Genomic DNA, 19,153 nt, shown 5'->3' on the forward strand with positions numbered 1-19,153 from the left:
CTCCCTTCCCCTGGCCTGGAGTAGGAGCATTAGACTCAAATTCTGATGAAAAAGAAATTACCTGGACATAGGAATTCAATGTGAAGAGAACAAGATATTTGAAGTCAGACAGAATTAGGTTTGAATTTGGGCTCAGTGACTTACAGTGTGAGCTTGGTCAGGTTCTTAACATTCTGGTCCTTAGCATTCCCATCTGTATGATCAAGGCTATTGTCATTGGGTTGGTATGCCAATCATGCGAAGTGGTATGTGTGAGCTGCCCAACTGTGGACCTGGTTCTGATTAGTCAATGTTAACCCCTCTTTCTCCACAGCTTCCCCTTCTTTGATGCCGCTGACCCAGATGGCATCACCTCAGTTACCATGGCTTGGTCCAAACAGCGACTTCTGTTCATGGGCTCTGGAATTGAGTGGCCAAAAATCTGGAATCCCTGCAGTAGGGAGAGTAGCCTTGTCCCTGCCCTGCTACAAGTCTGTTCATATGGAGACATACAAAGCCGTGGGCCTCTTATCAACATTCAAAGGGTTGATTGTGCAAGCTCACATTCCTCTAGAGCAACTCCCCCAGCTTGTGAGATCTCCGAGAGGGAACATGTGTTCCTGGCATCCAACTTCCCCTGGTGCTCCCCCTGACCTGCCTCATTCCAGGAGTTCCCTCTCTTCAGAGACCCTGTGTGCCCACACGAGTGGACTTTTAGAAAATGGCCTATAGTTCAAAGGCCCTGCATTGCTTTATGGCCTTGGAAATGTGGGGAAAGTGTCAGATGAAGAATTTCTATCCTCCTCACCTCCTCCCTGTCTCCCATAAATGCATACTGAGAGCTTACTGTGAAGGAGGGGTCGTGCTAGATGCTGGAGCTATGGAACAAAAGGCACAATCCCTGCCCTTAAGGAGCGATAGAGAAATGAGCAGCTGCTGGAGCCATGGCTGTAGCCAGTGCTGTGTTGGAGGGGACCGCAAGAGGGGCCGTGGGCACACAGAGCAGGGACGGGGCAGGGGGGCGGTTGAAATAGGAAAGAGCTGCTGCCTGAATGGAGACTTGATAAAGAAAGAGTCAAGCAACAGAACAGAAAATGGTCCCAGCTACTCAGGTGGCAGAGGCGGGAGGATCGCTTGAGCCCAGGTGGGGCGGAGGCTGCAGTGAATCTTGATAGAGCCACTGCACTCTAGCTTGGGTGACAGAGCAAGACCTCGTTTCAAAACACACACATGTACACACACATAGAAAGTGCCGGGGGAAGTAATATGGTTGTGTTGTGTTTGTTCTGGTGGGTCTTACTGTGTTTCTATGAGAAAGGCTGATGAGCAGTTTTGAGAATTTGAGGCAAAACTGGTTCTTCCTATTTCATCCTATTTGTATTTTTATTATCCCAATGTTTTAGGTAAGGAGACCAAAGCAGAAAGATCAGTAACTCTCCTGGAGTCTCACAATTAATATGAATCAGAGCAGGATCTTCAGCTCCCCAACTTGTGTTTTTCACTGGCACATCTTCCTGCCTGGGTGCAGCAGGTGGGAAATCCATCATGGAAAGGAAAGAACAGACATGAGAGTCATTCCATTCTCTTCTAGTTCAAATCTTTTTTGTGAAAAAAAAAAAAAAGGTAATTGTGACCCATGAACTAATTTCATGGCTTACAGTCCACAGGATGATAGAACATAGGTACTAAAATGAGGGCTGGGGCATGGCTGAGGTAGTTCCTCTCCTTCCAAAATGACTTAATTTTATCTATTTAAAATAAAATTTGCATTTACCAGAATAGCGGCAAAAATTTATGGTGCAGAATAGAATAATTGATTTATTACATGATTGATTAGTTCAAGAGTCATCTGTTGAGCATCTGCACTGGATTAGGCCCAGAGATGCAGGAATGAATAAAAAGATAATGTCTCTCTTGAGGCACATACAATCTAAGGTGGAAAGAAAACCATAAAGAGTCATTTTCAATACAGTGTGGTAAGGGCTAAGGGAGGGAATGTGTGTGTGATGACAGCACGGATCAGGGCCACCAAACCCAGGTCATGAGAGTTTCCTAAAGGTGGTGACATCTCAGAATTGTCTGTCAAGGAGGAGTAGGTGTTAGGAGAAGACAGGGTGGGGTTGGGGAAGGCGGAAGTGGAGGACAGAGCATCCAGGCAGGGCCATCTGTGCAGACATGACATTCCATGCCATGCTCAGGACATGTCAGCTGGTTCAGTAACTGCAAGTCTCAGGTGGGAGCCGGGGCACGGTGGGAGGTGAGCCTGGAGAAGAAGGTGAGGATGAAACTCTGGAGAGTCTCATAGGCCTTGCTGAGGTCTTTGGACTTTTTCTCTAGGTCGTAGGGGGCAATTGAAAGTTGAAAATTGCTTTCTTATTTTTTTCCTGGGACACTAGCAATTGATCACTGCCCCCTCACCAGCCTTTAATGTTTTCCTAATTTGATAGGTGAACAATGGCTTAGCATTGTGTTAATTTGCATTTCTGTGACTACTGGTGCAGTTAGACATTTTTTAAATGTGTTTATTAGCTATTTATACATATTCATGACCATTGCCCATTTTTCTACTGGGATTTTAGTATTATTCTTATTGACTTATATAAGCTCTTTATATATTAAACATAACAACCCTTTGTCATATTTATTGCATATATTTTTCCCTAGCCTTGTCATTTGCTTTTTAGTTTTGTTTACAATGGTTTCTGATGTCCAAAAAGTTTCAAATTTGGTGTAGTCAAATTTATTGATTTTCTTTTCATTAGTGATTTCTTCCATTGCTTTTATACTTTCTTACCCAGAGATAAAATAAATATCATAGAAATATTTGAAGCAGTGGAGTGTTCTGGGTGGAATATTAATAATAATATTCACATGTTAGGTGGAGTGGCAGAAAAACCCAGCAGGGTATAAAAAAACCCAAACCTTCCTTTATCCACCCCAAACCCAGCTCAAGGTTAAGGGTAGGAACAGTCACAGGCCAAAGAAATAGACAGTCACAGGTCAAAGAAATTGATGAGAAGAGGAAGGGAAACCTTGAAGGACGAGTAGGAGCTGGTCAGGCATACAGGGTGTGTGGGAGTAGCACAGAAAGGAAGCTGCATGTCCCAAGGTAGAGGCTGAAGAAACAAGCATGTCTGAGTGCCAGGGACAGAGAAAAGCCACACAATTTTCACAGGGCAGAGAAAAGCCACACAATTTCTGCTGTCATGAGATTGTAGTCTGGTGAGGGAAGACAGACATTAAACAAATGTTGCATAAATAAATGTAAAATGAAAACTTTTAAAAGTGTTGTAAGAAAAGAATTTGAGTCTTATGAGAGATTATAAGGGAAACTGATCTATCCAGATGTCAAGGAAGGCTTGCATTAAGAGAGTCTTTGGTCTACTATCTGGAGGAAAAGTAGAAGTCCATAGGTGAAGAAGTGGGTGTACAAGGAACTGTACGTGCAAAGGCCCTTGGGCAGAAGGACAAGAACTGAGACCAGGCCAGTGTGACTGGAGAGCAGACGGGGAAGAAGGTCAGATGAAAATGGGGGAGGGGTCAAATCATGCCAGACTTTGCAGGCCATGTGAAGGACTTTGGTCTTTCTCCGAAGAGTGATGAGAACCCATTCAAATGGTTTACTCAAATCTGGTGGGGTTTGATTAGAGGTGGAGACATAATCAGATTTGTATTTTGAGAAGATCCTTTTGCCTTCTACATGGAGAACCAATAGGAGGAGGCTGGAGCAGATAGGAGATGCCTGATGCTGCTGCAGCAGTCTAGGTGAGAGATGATGGTAGCTTGGTCTAGGCAGGGAGAGGAAGATGGAGAGGGGAGTGGACACATTTGAGAGATGTGTAGGAAGTAAATAGAACTTGGGTGGATTGAATATGGGACAGTGATACAAGATAATAATGTGCCAAGAAAGACTCCTACGTTTCAAGTTTGCATACCTATATGGGGGTGACAGTTTGGGGCTAGGGGTCACTGGTACAGGAAGCACCAGAAGAGGATCAGGTTTGGGGACGAGTTTAAAGTCATCCATTTTGGACTTGAAGAGTTTGCGGTGCATTTGAGATATCTGAGTTGAGTTAGATATATAATGGTTGGAGCTCAGAGAAGACTGGGCTAAAGGCTTTTCATAAGTTATTATGAGAGTTTTGGCCATGGGTGCAATCCTAGGGAAAGAGTGTGGAGTGAAAATTGCAGAGGGGTATAAGAAACTCTAACATCAAATATGATATCGGGCCAGTTCAAAGCTCTGTACAGTTATGTTGATGGTTAAATGAAATTGCATATGCCCAGTTCCTGGCACACAGTAGGCACTCAGTAAATATTAAACATATCTCCTTTTTCTCCTTTGTTTCTCTGCTCCCTTTATTCTATTTCTCTCTCTTTCCTGGCTCTGTGTATTGCAGCCAGAGATTCAAGCTGACTTCTTCCAACTTCCCCAGGGTACCTAGTGCACGAACCTGGCATGCATCACTCTCCTTCAAGACCCAGCCTAGGAGAGCCTACCTCTCAAGAGAGCTGTCTCAGGCTGAAGTAAGGGTACTTTGGGCCTTTGTTTGGTTACCAATGATCAGTGCTCAGAGAGCCAGTCTTTTTTTTTTTTCCCCTCCCTCCCTCCCTCCCTCCCTCCCTCCCTCCCTCCCTCCCTCCCTCCCTCCCTCCCTCCCTCCCTCCCTCCTTCCTTCCTTCCTTCCTTCCTTCCTTCCTTCCTTCCTTCCTTCCTTCCTTCCTTCCTTCCTTCCTTCCTTCCTTCCTTCCTTCCTTCCTTCTTTCCTTCCTTTCGTTCTTTCTTTCATTTGATCGTTCGTTTTTTTTAGACGGGGTCTCACCCTGTTACCTAGGCTAGAGTGCAGTGGCATGATCTCTCAGCTCACTGCAACCTCCACCTCCTGGGCTCAATCAATCCTCCCACCTCAGCCTCCTGTGTAACTGGGACTACAGGTGCATGCCACCACACCTGGCTAATTTTTGTATATTTTTTTTGTAGAGATGGGGTTTTACCATGTTGCCCAGGCTGGTCTCAAGCTCCTGAACTCAAGCAATCTGCCCACCTTGGCTTCCCAAAGTGCTGGGATTACAGGCATGAGCCACTGCACCCATCCGAGAGCTAATTTTCTTGGGACACACAGCAACTTCTACTGGATGATCACACCTTAGAATGATAATTATGTCATCTTGCATTTCCAGAACATTTTGTATTTTTTCAGGGAGCTTTCACAATGATTATCTCAGTTGTTCATCAAAGGATTTTTCATTATGAACTGCATTTTCGTATTTTATTTACCTATAATCCTTTCCCCACTGCTGAAACAATAGCATTCTGAGCAAACACGCATATGGCTAACAAATCCACTCTTATTCATAAGATTTCTTTTTCTTGTTTTCCCATTTTATTTTTAAATCATGATTTTTATCTTCCAGGCCATATTCTTTCACACATTTTTGTTATTCTCAAAATCATGATTCCATTCTTTCTCTTCTGATTTGGCACGTGCCCTCTTCATCTCCTTTCACCCATGAGGGTTCTGGCCCCGAACGCCCATTGTTCCAGCACATTCAGAGACTCACGTTTCTGACTCCTCTCCACCTCATTCCTCTCTGAGGCAAGTGCTGTTTATTTTGCATTGAAGTTTCATATTACCTTTAGCTAGAGATTTGTTATGCAAGACAACCTCATGATCGTGCAGCCTCATGCAGATTTTTCCTTTGTCCTGGCATCTCGAAGATTCTTTTCTGCTTCTCAAATCACTTCTTTTTTTCCCATTCTTCATGACACTTTCCTGATTTCCCTTTCTGTGTTCTTGATCTTTATCTTCTGCTATCTGAATTCATCATCTCAGCAAACATGTGTCAAGCATCTACTATGAACCAGACTCTGTGCTGGACTCTGGGGATTCAAAAACCCATGACCTGATCTTGACCTTGAAGTATTCACAGCCTGCAACAGTGGGTCTCAGACCTCGTGGCATGTTTGAATCATCATCTGAAGAACTTTAAAAAAATACTAATTCTAAAGTCCTAGCCCTAGAGATTCTGGTTTAATTGGTATTGACTGAGACCCTGGCATTGTTATTTTTAAACAGAGATCCTAATGTGCACCCAGGGATAAAAAACATTCACTGGTCTAATGGATGAAACAGATGTGGAGACAAATGATTTTAATACAATGTGAAGGCAGAAGTAAGCACGGGGGGCAGCAGGAGAACAGAAGAGACGTCCGGGATCCAGCCTAGGAAGTGAGAATGCCGGGCAGGTTACCCAGAGTGGATGACTCAGTGCCCCATCTCATCCCAGAAGAACTTTTTGCAGAGCCCACCCTTCCTCCCATTTTCCAGTCAAATAGGAGAAATGAAAGTCTCTCCTAGAGTTACCTTTTATCTTAAGGAATAGAAGAGCAATTATGAGCATAGGCTTGGGATACAAGAAACACATTCAAATCTCAGCTTTGCCACTTACTGTGTGGCCTTACACAAAATCGTGTATGTGTGTGTATGTGTGTGTCTGTGTGTATGTGTGAACTGAGGGAGCTAATGTATGTAATGTGCCTCACTCACTGCTTTACATTCAGTAGATGCTCAAAAAAATTGTAGCTATGGGCCTGGTGTGGTGGCTCACACCTGTAATCCCAGCACTTTGGGAGGTGAGGTGGGTGGATTACTTGTGGCCAGGAGTTTAAGACCAGCCTGGCCAACATGATGAAACCCCATCTCTACTAAAAATACAAAAATTAGCCAGGTGTGGTGACATGCACCGGTAATCCCAGCTACTTGGGAGGCTGAGGCAGGAGAATTGCTTAAGCCTGGGAGGCGGAGGTTTCAGTAGCTGAGATTGCCCCACTGCACTCCAGACTGGGCCACAGAACAAGACGCCATCTCAAAAAAAAAAAAAAAAAAAAAAAAAAAATTGTTGCTATGTACACTTCATAGTACACACACAGACACACACACACACACACACACAAACGCACATGCTGATGATGCTCAGCGTGTCTTCTTCCAGCAGCAAGTACTCAGATGACTTTCTGTGTTTGCCCTGCTGGCCCATCCCTGCTTGGGGGAGATACTTCACTTGGTCTGTCTCCATGTGATCTTTGAAGGCAGATGTCTGAGCCTCAGCCCCCATGTGCCTGCTCCTCTCCAGGTTCTTTCCCTTGTCTTCCCCAGTTGTTTAGCATCTTCTTTACCTCCAGCGTTCCTGCCAACATTGGTCCCTGGCTCATTGTCTGGTCTGAAGTTTATCGTGGATCTGAATGTGACGGTTCTCCCACAGCTCACTCTGTCATCCCTTCTGTGTTTTCCCTTATGGTGGCTGAGTGGTCCACTGCCATCCTGCATGGCATCCCCAGCTTCACCCGTTGCTGCCAGTGCTTGTGGTGGGACTTAAGCTGGAGCTGGAGCTGGAGGGCTCCAGCTTGCCATAGCTGCCCACTGTCCTTTCTAAATGTATTATTGTTGCCTTGGCTAGGCCTCTCCTTTTCCTGGGACGGCAATCTGAGGTTTTCTTGGTCTTGAGGCCATATAGAGACCTTGATTGCCAGACTCTGATTCCCTGGGGAGTGCTTTCTTGGATTTATAGCTTGGTCCATTCTGAAATGATGCTGTCTTCCTCTAAAGCGTGCCTCCCACTTTCTCTGAGCCTTCCCTTGCTTCTGAAACAGAACGATTACACTGTTCTGATGTCCTTACTTTCTTATTTCTCACCTTTTCCTGTGCATTCTCTCTCAACCCTATGGCAGCCCTCTGACCTCCTTGCATTTCTGATGAAGGTCTGTGCATGGCATTGCCTTCCTGCCTGCTACTCCATCTGTGTCTCCTAATTCCTGGGATTCGGTTTATACAGGCTTCTCACTTTGGCTCTTTGGTTTTTTAAAAGTGATTTCTGCTTCAATCCAGCACTTTGCCATTTCTCCTTCTCCTCTTCGTTATTTACTTCTGCACACGGGATTATTAATTTTACTCTTTGAAACTTGTGGCTTTGTCCTCCCCTCATATGGTTTGGCTGTGTCGCCACCCAAATGTCGTCTTGAACTGTAGCTCCTATAATTCCCATGTGTTGTGGGAGGGACCCAGTGAAAGATACTTGAATCATGGGGGCAGTTTCCCCATACTCTTCTCATGGTAGTGAATAAGTCTCATGAGATCTGATGATTTTGTAAGGGGTTTCCCTTTTCACTTGGCTCTCTCATTCTCACTTGTCTGCTGCCATAAAAGATGTCCTTTGCTCTTCCGCCATGACTGTGAGGCCTCCCCAGCCATGTGGAGCTGTGAGTCCACTAAACCTCTTTTCTTTATAAATTACAGTCTTGGGTATGTCTTTATTAGCAGCGTGAGAACAGACTAATACATCCCCTGTGAGAGGCTTTCCTCTTACTGTCTTTCCAGATGACCCAGCCCCATTTGTCTTATGAAGGGTGAATAAGACTCCTTTTCTCTCCTTTTAAAAAATTATTTTTATTGGTATGTATATTAGATATACATACTTTTGGGGTATAGTGATAATTTGGTACATTCATATAGTCAAATCACAGTACTTGGGACATCCAACACCTTTGTTAAAATAAAAACTTCAGCTGAATTAAATTTAAAGGAGTTTAATCAAACAATGAACGATTCATGAATCAGGCAACCCCCAGAATCACAGCAGATTCAGAGACTCCAGGGGTGCCTTGTGGTCAGAACAAATTTATAAAAAGGGAAGTGAGGTACAGAAATCAGAAGTGAGGTACAGAAACAGCTGGATTGGTTACAGATTGGTGTTTAACTTATTTGAACCCTTTGAACACTTAGTTCGTGAGTAGTTGAAGTATGGCCACTGGGATTGGCCAAGAATCAGCTATTGTTACAGGTACATACTCCTAAGTTAGGTTTTCAATCTTGTCTGCCTATTAATCTAGGTTACATTTTGTCCGCAATGACTCAAATATAGAAGTATGGAGTCCTTCTCAGGCCATATTTAACTTGCTTTAACACCTTAAATATTTATCTTCCTTTAAGTGAGGAACATTCGAATTAGTCTCTTCTAGCTATTTGGAAATATACAATTGATGAATGTTAACTATAGTCACCCTGCTGCTCTATCGAATACTAGATCTTATTTTTTCCATCTAAGTCTGTATTTGTACGCATTAATCATCTTCTCTTCATGCGCCTCTCCCTGGTACCCTTCCTGGCCTCTGGGACGCCCTTTCTCTTAGTTGGTGGTGTTGTTGGACTGAGCACTTCATCCTGACCTGGTAGGACTTTGCTGATTTCCCCATCTCCTCTCCTCTCCTCAGGAGCACACATCCCACACTCATCTTGCTGGAGTCCATGGATTCCTTAAAACCGTCTGGGAGATCTGGAGGGGTAGCAACTATTATTCCTGTTTTTTAGTTAGGAAGATGAGACTTAGCAAGGAGGAAACAGGCCTAGGAAGGGAAACTCATGCTCCAAGCTCGTGCAGCCAGTAAGGGAAGCACTGGGAAAGAATGCATGCCAAGGACTTCCCAGTTCATTGCTTGGAGGAGAAGAGGGGAGTGTGCTACTCGGAGCCCCTAACATCTGTCATCCTGTAAAAGCTATAAGAAGAAGTCATAAATGCATAAATAGTGTGAAAAAGTTCAAAGGTAAACTCATTAAGTTCGGAAATATAAGGTATGCCTAGGGCCAAAAAAAAAAAAAAAAAAAAAAAGTCATGTTATGACTTATGGGACGCACTAGCACAGTGTTGTAGAATGCTAAAATAGCCGAGAGGAGCCTGCAGGGACAGGGTCCTCGGGTGACTGGGTCCCTACTGCATGTTGGGAGCTGTTGGAAGCACCTTACATGCGTTATTTTTTTTAATCTTCACAAGAGATGAATGACCTTATGAGGTTGGTGTTATTACATCCACCAGCTCAAGGCTCAGAGAGGTCAAGGCACTTGCTCACAGTCACAGAGTGGCTTAGGAACTGATTTGGGATGACAGACCAGGTCTCTCAAATTCCATTTTTATGTGCTTGCCTGCATGTCACGATTTGCCCAGTTTTCTGAAGGACAGACCTGCACATGGCCCCTGCAGGAGAGATACATCTCTGTTTGGGAGAAGTTGGCACTGGGGAGGAAAGCCCTGCCCGTCAGCCCTCCTCCTGGTTGCAGTGCCCTGGCTAACTCTACCTGTGGGTGTGAGCCTGTGTAGCTGTCTTTTTCTTAAGTACACAGAGAAAAAAAATTTATGTCTTGGGGATAAAGTTCAAAGAACAGCCTCACCCAGAAGGTGGGGCTGAGTGCTGCCCAGCTGGCTGGCTGCCTGCTGTGAATAACTAACCAGAACACCTGAAATATGGCATGATATGGGCCAAGACAGAGCAAGGACCCAAGTTCATGTATGACCCTCATCATCGTCCTTTTACATGCTCCCAGTGCCATGGAGAGCTTGCAGGTGGGAGTTAAGAGGGGCTCCTCTCCCTCCCCTTCCAGGTAGAGGTTGAGATTCATGTCTCATAGTCCTTTATTCTTCGGGGTTTTCTTGAGACTTATTTGAGTCAAATACATGCCAAATGAGGACCGGCCCCATGTGGAGGCCCTGCTTAAGTACTGGAGTTAGAGGAGACCGACTGCCTCCTGCTTATCCCTCCCTCTGCTTGCAACACCCTCCCTGTTCCTCGGTTCTTCCTCCAGGTACATCTCAAATGTTCCCTGTTGTAACAATAGCTAATATGCTTATACACTAATACTTATGTGGCAGATATATTTATTCATTTATTTAATCCTTTCAACAGCCCTATGGCATAGGTACTATTATTTCCATTTTGCAGATGAGAAAAACGAGGCACAAAAAGGTTAAGTAAGTTATCCAAGGTGACACTGCTAGGAAATGGCAGACCTGGGACTGTACCCCAGTCTATTTCCAGATAGTGAAGTTGGCAGCATGGTGTGGTGAAGGAGCCTGGATTGGGTTCAAATCTTGGTCCCACCACTTAAAGCTGCATGAACTTGGGAGGTGGCTTATCCATCTTGAACCTCAATTTTCTCATTTATGAAAGGGAATAATACAGTTGGGTGTGGTGGCTCATGCCTGTAATTCCAGCGCTTTGGGAGGCTGAAGCAGGAGGACCTGAGGCCAGGAGTTAGAGACCGGACTGGTCAACATAGCAATAACCCGTTTCTAAAATAAATAAATAAATAAATTAGCTGGGCATGGTGGTGTGTGCCTGTAGTCCTAGATACTCAAGAGGCTGAGGCAGGGAGGATGGCTTCAGCCTAGAAGTTCTAGGCTTCATTGAGCTCTGATTGTGCCAATGCACTCCAACTTGGGTGACAGAGTGAGACCCTGTCTCTAAAAAAAAAAAAGGGGAGGCTGGGCGCAGTGGCTTATGCCTGTAATCCCAGCACTTTGAGAGGCCGAAGTGGGCAGATCACAAGGTCAGGAGATCAAGACCATCCTGGCTAACATGGTGAAACCCCATCTCTACTAAAAATGTAAAAAATTAGCCGGGCGTGGTGGCGGGTGCCTGTAGTCCCAGCTACTCGGGAGGCTGAGGCAGGAGAATGGTGTGAACTCGGGAGGCAGAGCTTGTAGTGAGCCGAGATCGCGCCACTGCACTCCAGCCTGGGTGAGAGAGCGAGACTCTGTCTCAAAAAAAAAAAGGGGGAATAATACATCCAACATCATATAATTGTTTGTGAGGTTTAAAAAAGATAAATAATGACAGTATTGATCATTTGAAAATAAGTAATACATATTAGTTCTCTTCCAACTTTGAATCAATCAATTATATTAAGCATAAAACTTTAGCATAGAATAGTATAGGATAGAAAGAGATGTTAGATCCGGAAAGGATCTTAGCAATGCCCTAATCCAATGTATTGTCTGAAGCATGAGGAATTATTGACACTTGCTCAAGGCCAGTCACATAATGACTGTGACAAAGATTGCGAGTTGCCTTTTCTAATCTCTTATCTCCCTTCTTCCTTAGCAATAGCATCCCTGTTTTTTTTTTGTTTTTTTTTTTTGAGACGGAGTCTCGCTCTGTTGCCCAGGCTGGAGTGAAGTGGCACAATCTCCGCTCACTGCACATCCCTGGTTTTTAGTTGAGTTCATGGTGTCTTGATAAATGACTACATTTCCTAGCTTTCCTTGGAGCTAAGTGTGGCCATTTGACTATGTCTGGTCAATGAGATGTCAGTGAAAAAGTCACAGGCTACTTTCTGGAAGTCTCCTTCAAAAGGGAGAATGCTGGTTCTTCTCCCTTTCTTCCGTCTTTTTGCTTGGAAGGCAGATCTGGTAACTGAAGCTCTAGCTGTCATCTTGAACAGGAGTACGTCACAGCCTAGGAATGACAGTGCCTTCACACTACCATGAGTTATATACCTCTAGATTTATTTCACATGAGACAGAAGTAAACTTCTGTCTTGTTTAAGCCACTGTTGCTTGGGTTTCCTGTTACTTGCAGTCTAACCTAATCCTAATAGACAGCATTAGATACCGACTAGAAACAGTCAATAAATGTTTGTTGAGTTGAGGGGGGGTCCCCCAGAGAAGCCTGGCCTATCTTTTTCCATCTCTGCAGATATTTGTAGAGAAGCTGGGGTTTTCACAAGAAAACATCTTGAAGCCCTAAAACGACTTCTCATGCCTTGTGGGTGTGGGTGGGCTTATTTCTGGAAACCAGGGCTGTGGCTGGAGGAAGGTGCCCAGGTATGGGTGGTCTGGCTCTGTCGGTCTTCTCGGCCACAGAGGGACAAACCTGTGGACAGAGCTATCCTTTGGTTCCAAATATGGGTCTCTGCACGTGGTCCGTCCCCTAAGCTCTCAGCTGGTGGGCTGAAGAAGCCCGAGGGAGCCAGGACCTATAAGATGGCCCGATTACCTCGCCTGTTACTCACGCTGTTGTTACTGGCATGTTTTGAAATTGATGGTTTCTTTTCTTTCCTCAAAAAACTTGTTCCTCCCTTTGCTCTTTTTAAATTAATTTTTCTGTCATGAAATATTTCAAAGATAGACAAGAATAGAAAAGAGCATAATGAATACCTATTTACCCACCATTAGGCTTTATCAAATCTTAACATTATGTCATATTAGCATCAGATCTCATTTAAAGAAATAAAACATTACTGATATAATTGAAGCTCTCTGCATATTCCACTCCTACCCCTGTTCGTCTCCCTCCTCAGAGGTAACTATTACCATGAATCCAGTGTTTATCATTCCTACGTATATTTTTACACTTTTACTACATATTTATGTATTCATTAATACAATATAGCATTACTCAGTAGGGTTTTAAATTTTGTATATAAATTATAGCAGATTCCACTTATCATTGAGTATTCCATTGTATAAATATACCACAATGCATTTCTCCATTTTCCTGTTGATGAATATTTATGCTGTTTCCATTTTTTTCTTTTTTTTATAACTCAAACAATGCTGTGATGAATTCCTCTACTTACCTCCTCCTGGGGAACAGTGAGAGGGTTTGTTTAAGGCAAGTGTCAGCAAACTACAGCTTGTAGGTCATACCTGGCTACCACTTGTTTTTTGTATGGAGCTATGAATTAAGAATGGTTTTTACATTTTTTCTTTTTCTGAATTTGAATTTTAACTTTAAAAATTGTGATACAATGGGCCAGGCATGGTGGCTCATGCCTGCAATCCTAGCACTTTGGGAGACCAAGGTGGGCAGATCACCTGGGGTCAAGAGTTCGAGATCAGCTTCGTCAACATGGCGAATCCCCATCTCTACTAAAAATACAAAAATTAGCTGGGTGTGGTGGCGCATGGCTGTTATCCCAGCTACTCGGGAGGCTGAGGCAGGAAAATCACTTGAACCCAGGAGGCAGAGGTTGCAGTGAACCAAGATCGTGCCAGTGCACTCCAGCCTGGGCGACAGAAGAAGACTTGCTGTCTCAAAATAAATAAATAAATAAATAAATAAAATAAATACAAATAAAAAATAAAATATTATGGTAAAATATGCATAACAGAAGATGTACAGTTTTCACCATTTTTCAGTGGTATAGTTCAGTGGCATTAAGTACATTCGCATCATTGTGTGGCCATCACCATCATCCATCTCCAGAATGTTTTCATCATCCCAAACTGAAACTCCGTGGTCATTAATAACTCCCCTTTCCCGCTTCCCCCCGCCCTGACAAACACCATTCTACTTTCCGTCTCTGTATACTTGACTACTCTAGGTCCTTTGTGTCGGTAGAATCATGCCATATTCATCCTTTTGTGACTGGCTTATTTCACTTAGCTTCATGTCTCCAAGGTTCATGCATGCTGAGGCATGTGTCAGAATTTCCTTACTTTTTAAGGCTGAATAATTTTCCATTGCATGTGCATATACATTTTGTTTATCCCCTACATTTTTAATGGTTAAAAATAATAAGACTATTTTGTGGCATGCGAAAAATAAATAAAATTCAGATTTCAGTGTCCATTGAAAAGTTTGATTGGAACACAGCCACAGGCATTCATTTAAGTGTTGTCTGTGCCTGTTTTCACGCTAAAACAGCAGTTAATTAAGACCATATGGCTGGCAAAGCCTAAAATATTTACTATCTGGCCCTTCACAGAATAAGTTTGCCAACTCCTGTTCTCTGTTATGTAATTACCTAGAGGTGGAATAATGAATGGTAAGGTTTGGGCATCTTCAGCTTTACTAGATGTTGTAAAATTGCTCTCCAAAGCAATAGAACTAAGTACTGTAGTGCTTGAGTGTTTTGTAAACTTCTTTCTTTCCTTTTTGGACAGATTCTTTGTTTAAATAAAGGTGCTGGAAGGGCCCTTAAACGGCATTGTGTAGTCAGTTAATGTTGCTGCATACAGGCAACTCTGAAATTTGAATAGTGGCAGAGCGTGGTGGCTCACACCTGTAATCCCAACACTTTGGGAGGCCAGGCGGACGGACTGCTTGAGCTGGGGAGTCGAGACCAGCCTGGACAACACAGCAAGATGTGATCTCTACAAAAAATGCAAAAATTAGCTGGGTGTGGTGCCATGCACCTGGAATTCCAGCTACTTGGGAGGCTGAGGAGGGAGGATTACTTGAGCCAGGAGGTGGAGGTTGCAGTGAGCTGTGATTGCACCACTGCACTGCACAGTCTGGGCAACAGGGCAAGATGGAACAAAAAAGAAGAAGAAAGAAAAAAAATAAATTTGAATGTTTTATAACAAGCATTTATTTTGGGCTCATGGATCTGTGCATTGGTAGGGTTTGGCTGATGCACAATGGGTTCAACTCAGCCTGACTCCAAGCAGTGGGTTGGGCTCAGGTTTACTCCACATGCCTCTCATCCTCCTTGGACTTGTAGCTAATTGAGGCAAATTTTTCTCATGGAAAAAGACAAGAACTCCAGTGTAGGCCCACGCGAACACTTTTCAAATCTTTGCTAGTGTTGTGCAATCATCCTGTTGGTCAAAGAATAGGTAGGCCCAAAGTCAAGAGCTCAGGAAATGCACTCTGTCCGTCAGGAAGCCATGGTATGAGTGTGGATGTTTAATTTCACTACAGGGGAAGGAAGATCTGGGGTCAATAACTGAATCTACCACAGACATCAAAGTTTTTGAGTTTCAGAGCCCTTCTTTCCTTCCTTCTTTCCTTCCTTCCTTCCTTCTTTTCTTTCTTTCTTCTCCCTCTTTTTCTAATATCTTTTTTTCTTTTTTTTTTTTTTTGAGATAGGGTCTTGCTCTGTCACCCAGGCTGGAGTGCAGTGGCTGATCATGGCTCACTGCAGTCTTGGCCTTCCAAGTTCAATTGGTCCTCTCGCCTCAGCCTCTCAAGTAGCTGGGATCACAGGTATATGCCACCATACCCAGCTATTTTTTTTAAGCAGAGACAGGGTCTCACTATATTGCCCAGGCTGGTCTCAAACTCCTGGGCTCAAGGGATCTGTTCACCTTGGCCTCCCAAAGAGCTGGGATTACAGGCGTGAGCCACTGTGCCCAGATCTCTCTCTCTCTCTCTCTCTCTCTTTCTCTTTCTTTGTTGGAGACAGGATCTTTCTCTGCTGGCCAGGCTGAAGTGCAGTGGCGTGATCATAGCTCACTGCACCCGTGAACTCCTGGGCTCAAGCGATCCTTCTGCCTCAGCGTCCTGGTAGCTGAGAGTATAGGTATGCACCACCATGCTTGGCTAATTAAAAAAAAAATTATAGAGACAGGGGTTCTCACTATTTTGCCCAGGCTAGTTTGAAACATTTTCTTGAAACAAAATCTTATGTGGAATTGTAATGTATAAAATGGAGAAAAGTGAAGCTGCTCTGATTGAAGTGGGAGTGGGGCTGTGCAGAACTCCTGCCTGCTCAACTCCCCTCTGTTCCTGGAACAACTCTGCAGAGTCCCCCAGCTTCACGGAAGGTAGTTCGATAGCCAGTCTCCTACATTGTTTCCTCTTCCAGGAGATGTCAACACTTTCCCCCACTGCAAGATCCAGGGATCTGCAGCAACACAACCAGGAGCAGATCCTCTCTGACGGTTGAGTCTCAACATGTGGCCCAAAGGGGCACCTCCTGGAAGTCAGGAGTAAGGAGGATGCCTGAGGCCACACCTGAACGTAGGCAAAGTAGATGACAAGATTACAAACAGACCTGGTTTGCTCCGTGGCTCGGCCCAAGCTGGCTGGATTGCCACAACTTCAGCTCCTTGCCTGCCTCTGACTCAGGGAGGGAGATCCTTGTCCTGTGGAACATCTGGCCCTCATGTCATGAGTCTTCTGTCAGAGGGATGGTGGCTTTTTATCGTTATTGACTTTCACCAAGGTCTTAGCAGCACCTTTTGGGCAGGCAGTCTGGTTGCTGTTTCCAGAACGGAGCCACAGGCCAGCCCCATCCCATGTGGCTTCTGTAATGCTTTCCTCTTCCATAGGCAGTGTGAGAAGCCCATCCACTGGAGTTACAGTGTGGAGGTGATGGGACCACGTCCTATTGAGAGCTTGCAAGGCTGCTTTCACTAGGGGTTAGTTCCCTGTGTCTGGCTGGACCAGGAAGCAAGGTCCAGCCCCCTCTTCTCCTCTCCATGCCCCAGTAGGCTCCCCTGCCCGCTCCAACCCTCTGGCAACAGCCAGTCTTCCCCTCCCAGGTGCTGCTCCTGGAGCTCAATTAGCAACTCCATCTCCAAGCTTTATATTTCCCACTAGATTTCTCCTAATATTCTTGTCCTTAACAACCTGACAGTATCTGTACTTTTGTTCTTGTGATCTAATTAAAATTAGTGATTTAATGAGACTGCCCTGGGAAGCTGCAAGAAAGGCAGTGATGGGCAGGATGGTGGAGACAGGAAGGTAAGCAGACACTTGGCGTCTACAGGGGCTTTGTCTTGCATTTATTAATTCTACAAATGTTTATTAAGCACCGATTATATGCCAGCATCCAAGCTAGGCAATGAGAAGATAGTGACAAACAAGAAAATCGAGCCAGATATTTGTTTCTGCCCCCTCAACTTGCTGGTGAGGTCTTGCCCCATCTGGACATGTTTTCCATAACTGACTTCCATTTGTTTGGCTGCTGAGCTCTGGCTGACTTCTTAGACATTCTGCTGCTGTGCACTCACCCAGCCAGATCAGCTTTACAGACATTTACTCCTTTTACCCTTGAGTTTGCTTCACTTTTTGAACTAAACACCTTGAACCTTAAGGGCTGCCTTCTCCAGGGGCCCAACCCTGGAACTGAATTTTTTTTTTTTTTTTGAGATGTTATCTTGCTCTGTCACCCAGGCTGTCTCAGCTCACTGCAACCTCCACCTTCCGGGTTCAAGTGATTCTCCTGCCTCAGCCTCCTGAGTAGCTGGGACTACAGGCGCCTGCCATCACGCCTGGCTAATTTTTATACTTTTAGTAGAGACGGGGTTTCACCATGTTGGCCAGGCTGGTCTCAAACTTGTGACCTCAAGTGATCCACCCACCTCGGCCTCCCAAATTGCTGGGATTACAGGCGTGAGCCACCGTGTCCAGACTGGAGCTGAAATTTTGCCCCCTACTCAACTCTATCCTGAGCTCTGGCCTGGCTTGTTCTCACCTCCCTGCCTTGGACTCTAGAGAAGTGGACACTGTTTAAGGCCAACTGTTGACTTCTGATAATATAATTAGATAAAGACTTCCGGACTAACTCCATTGCCTTGGTACACACTGGCTTCCTCTGATAAGAAAACTGGGTAGTAACTAAAGCCACCTTCTCTGGAGAGATGAAGGATTAACCAAGAGAAGAGCAAGCTTCCACTGTTTATTTAGAATGTTTAAGGAACCAGAAGTGGGTAGCTGCTGCTTGACTCTCTTTATCATGTGCGTGCCTCTGTCTCCTTCTGTCTTCTTGTCTGCCTCTGTCTCTTGTCAAGCCTGATTGTCCCAATACTCCCAGCAACTGTGGAATTCAGGGGTCTGCCTTACAGCCCCATGAGCTCTGTGTATGTTTGCAGGACTCTATTCTGAGCACTATCAGAATTTGGAGCTCAGTTTCAGCCCTCTGTGTGGGAGTGCCTTAGCGAGATACTGGCAATCCGGATTTCAGATTCTGTGAAGTAGCTTACTTCAGATCATTCCTCCAGGGTTGCATCTCCTTGGATTTTGAATGATTGGTTTTAGACTTTTAGCCTCAGGACTTGGCATTTCAGAATGTTAGGTCTCTGCATAGCTTAACTAATCTACATTCTTGTTGACCTTTAATCAATAAGAGATGGTCTTGGGTTAACCATGGGACAGATTCTGTTTTACAAGATTGCTTTCTTTATAGAGGCTCAGGGGGTAGGATGATGCCTTTCCCACTTTAAACAGTCAAAAGTGGGCATTTTAACCTCTTTTGATGGGTATGTTCTTGGGAGTGCAGTATGTTCTTGGGATGAAGGAATGAGACACTGGAAAAACACAACTTTATATCCCCATCCTTCAGAGTACAACAGATCTTTATCTTGATCAAACGTCCAATGTCAGCTTTTATATGTAAAATGGAATACGTGTGTGTGTGTGCGCGCGCACGCGCGCGTGTGTGTGTGTATGAAGGGAGGGTAGCAGAGGCAACTAAACATCTTTCTCATGGAACCATAATGGGGTTTGACAATGTTGTGTGATTTTTCATGGAAATCTTAAACAAGAATACAGTTGTGCCTAGGCAGGCAATACACTAATACACTGACTGGGACCCATCTGTAGCTCTTAGAACACAACAATAGCTAACATTATTAAGCACTTACTAAATGCTTTATCTCACTTGAAATTCACAGC

Source organism: Macaca fascicularis, chromosome 16 (genome assembly GCF_037993035.2).
Source record: "Macaca fascicularis isolate 582-1 chromosome 16, T2T-MFA8v1.1".
In the NCBI taxonomy this organism is placed as follows: domain Eukaryota; kingdom Metazoa; phylum Chordata; class Mammalia; order Primates; family Cercopithecidae; genus Macaca; species Macaca fascicularis.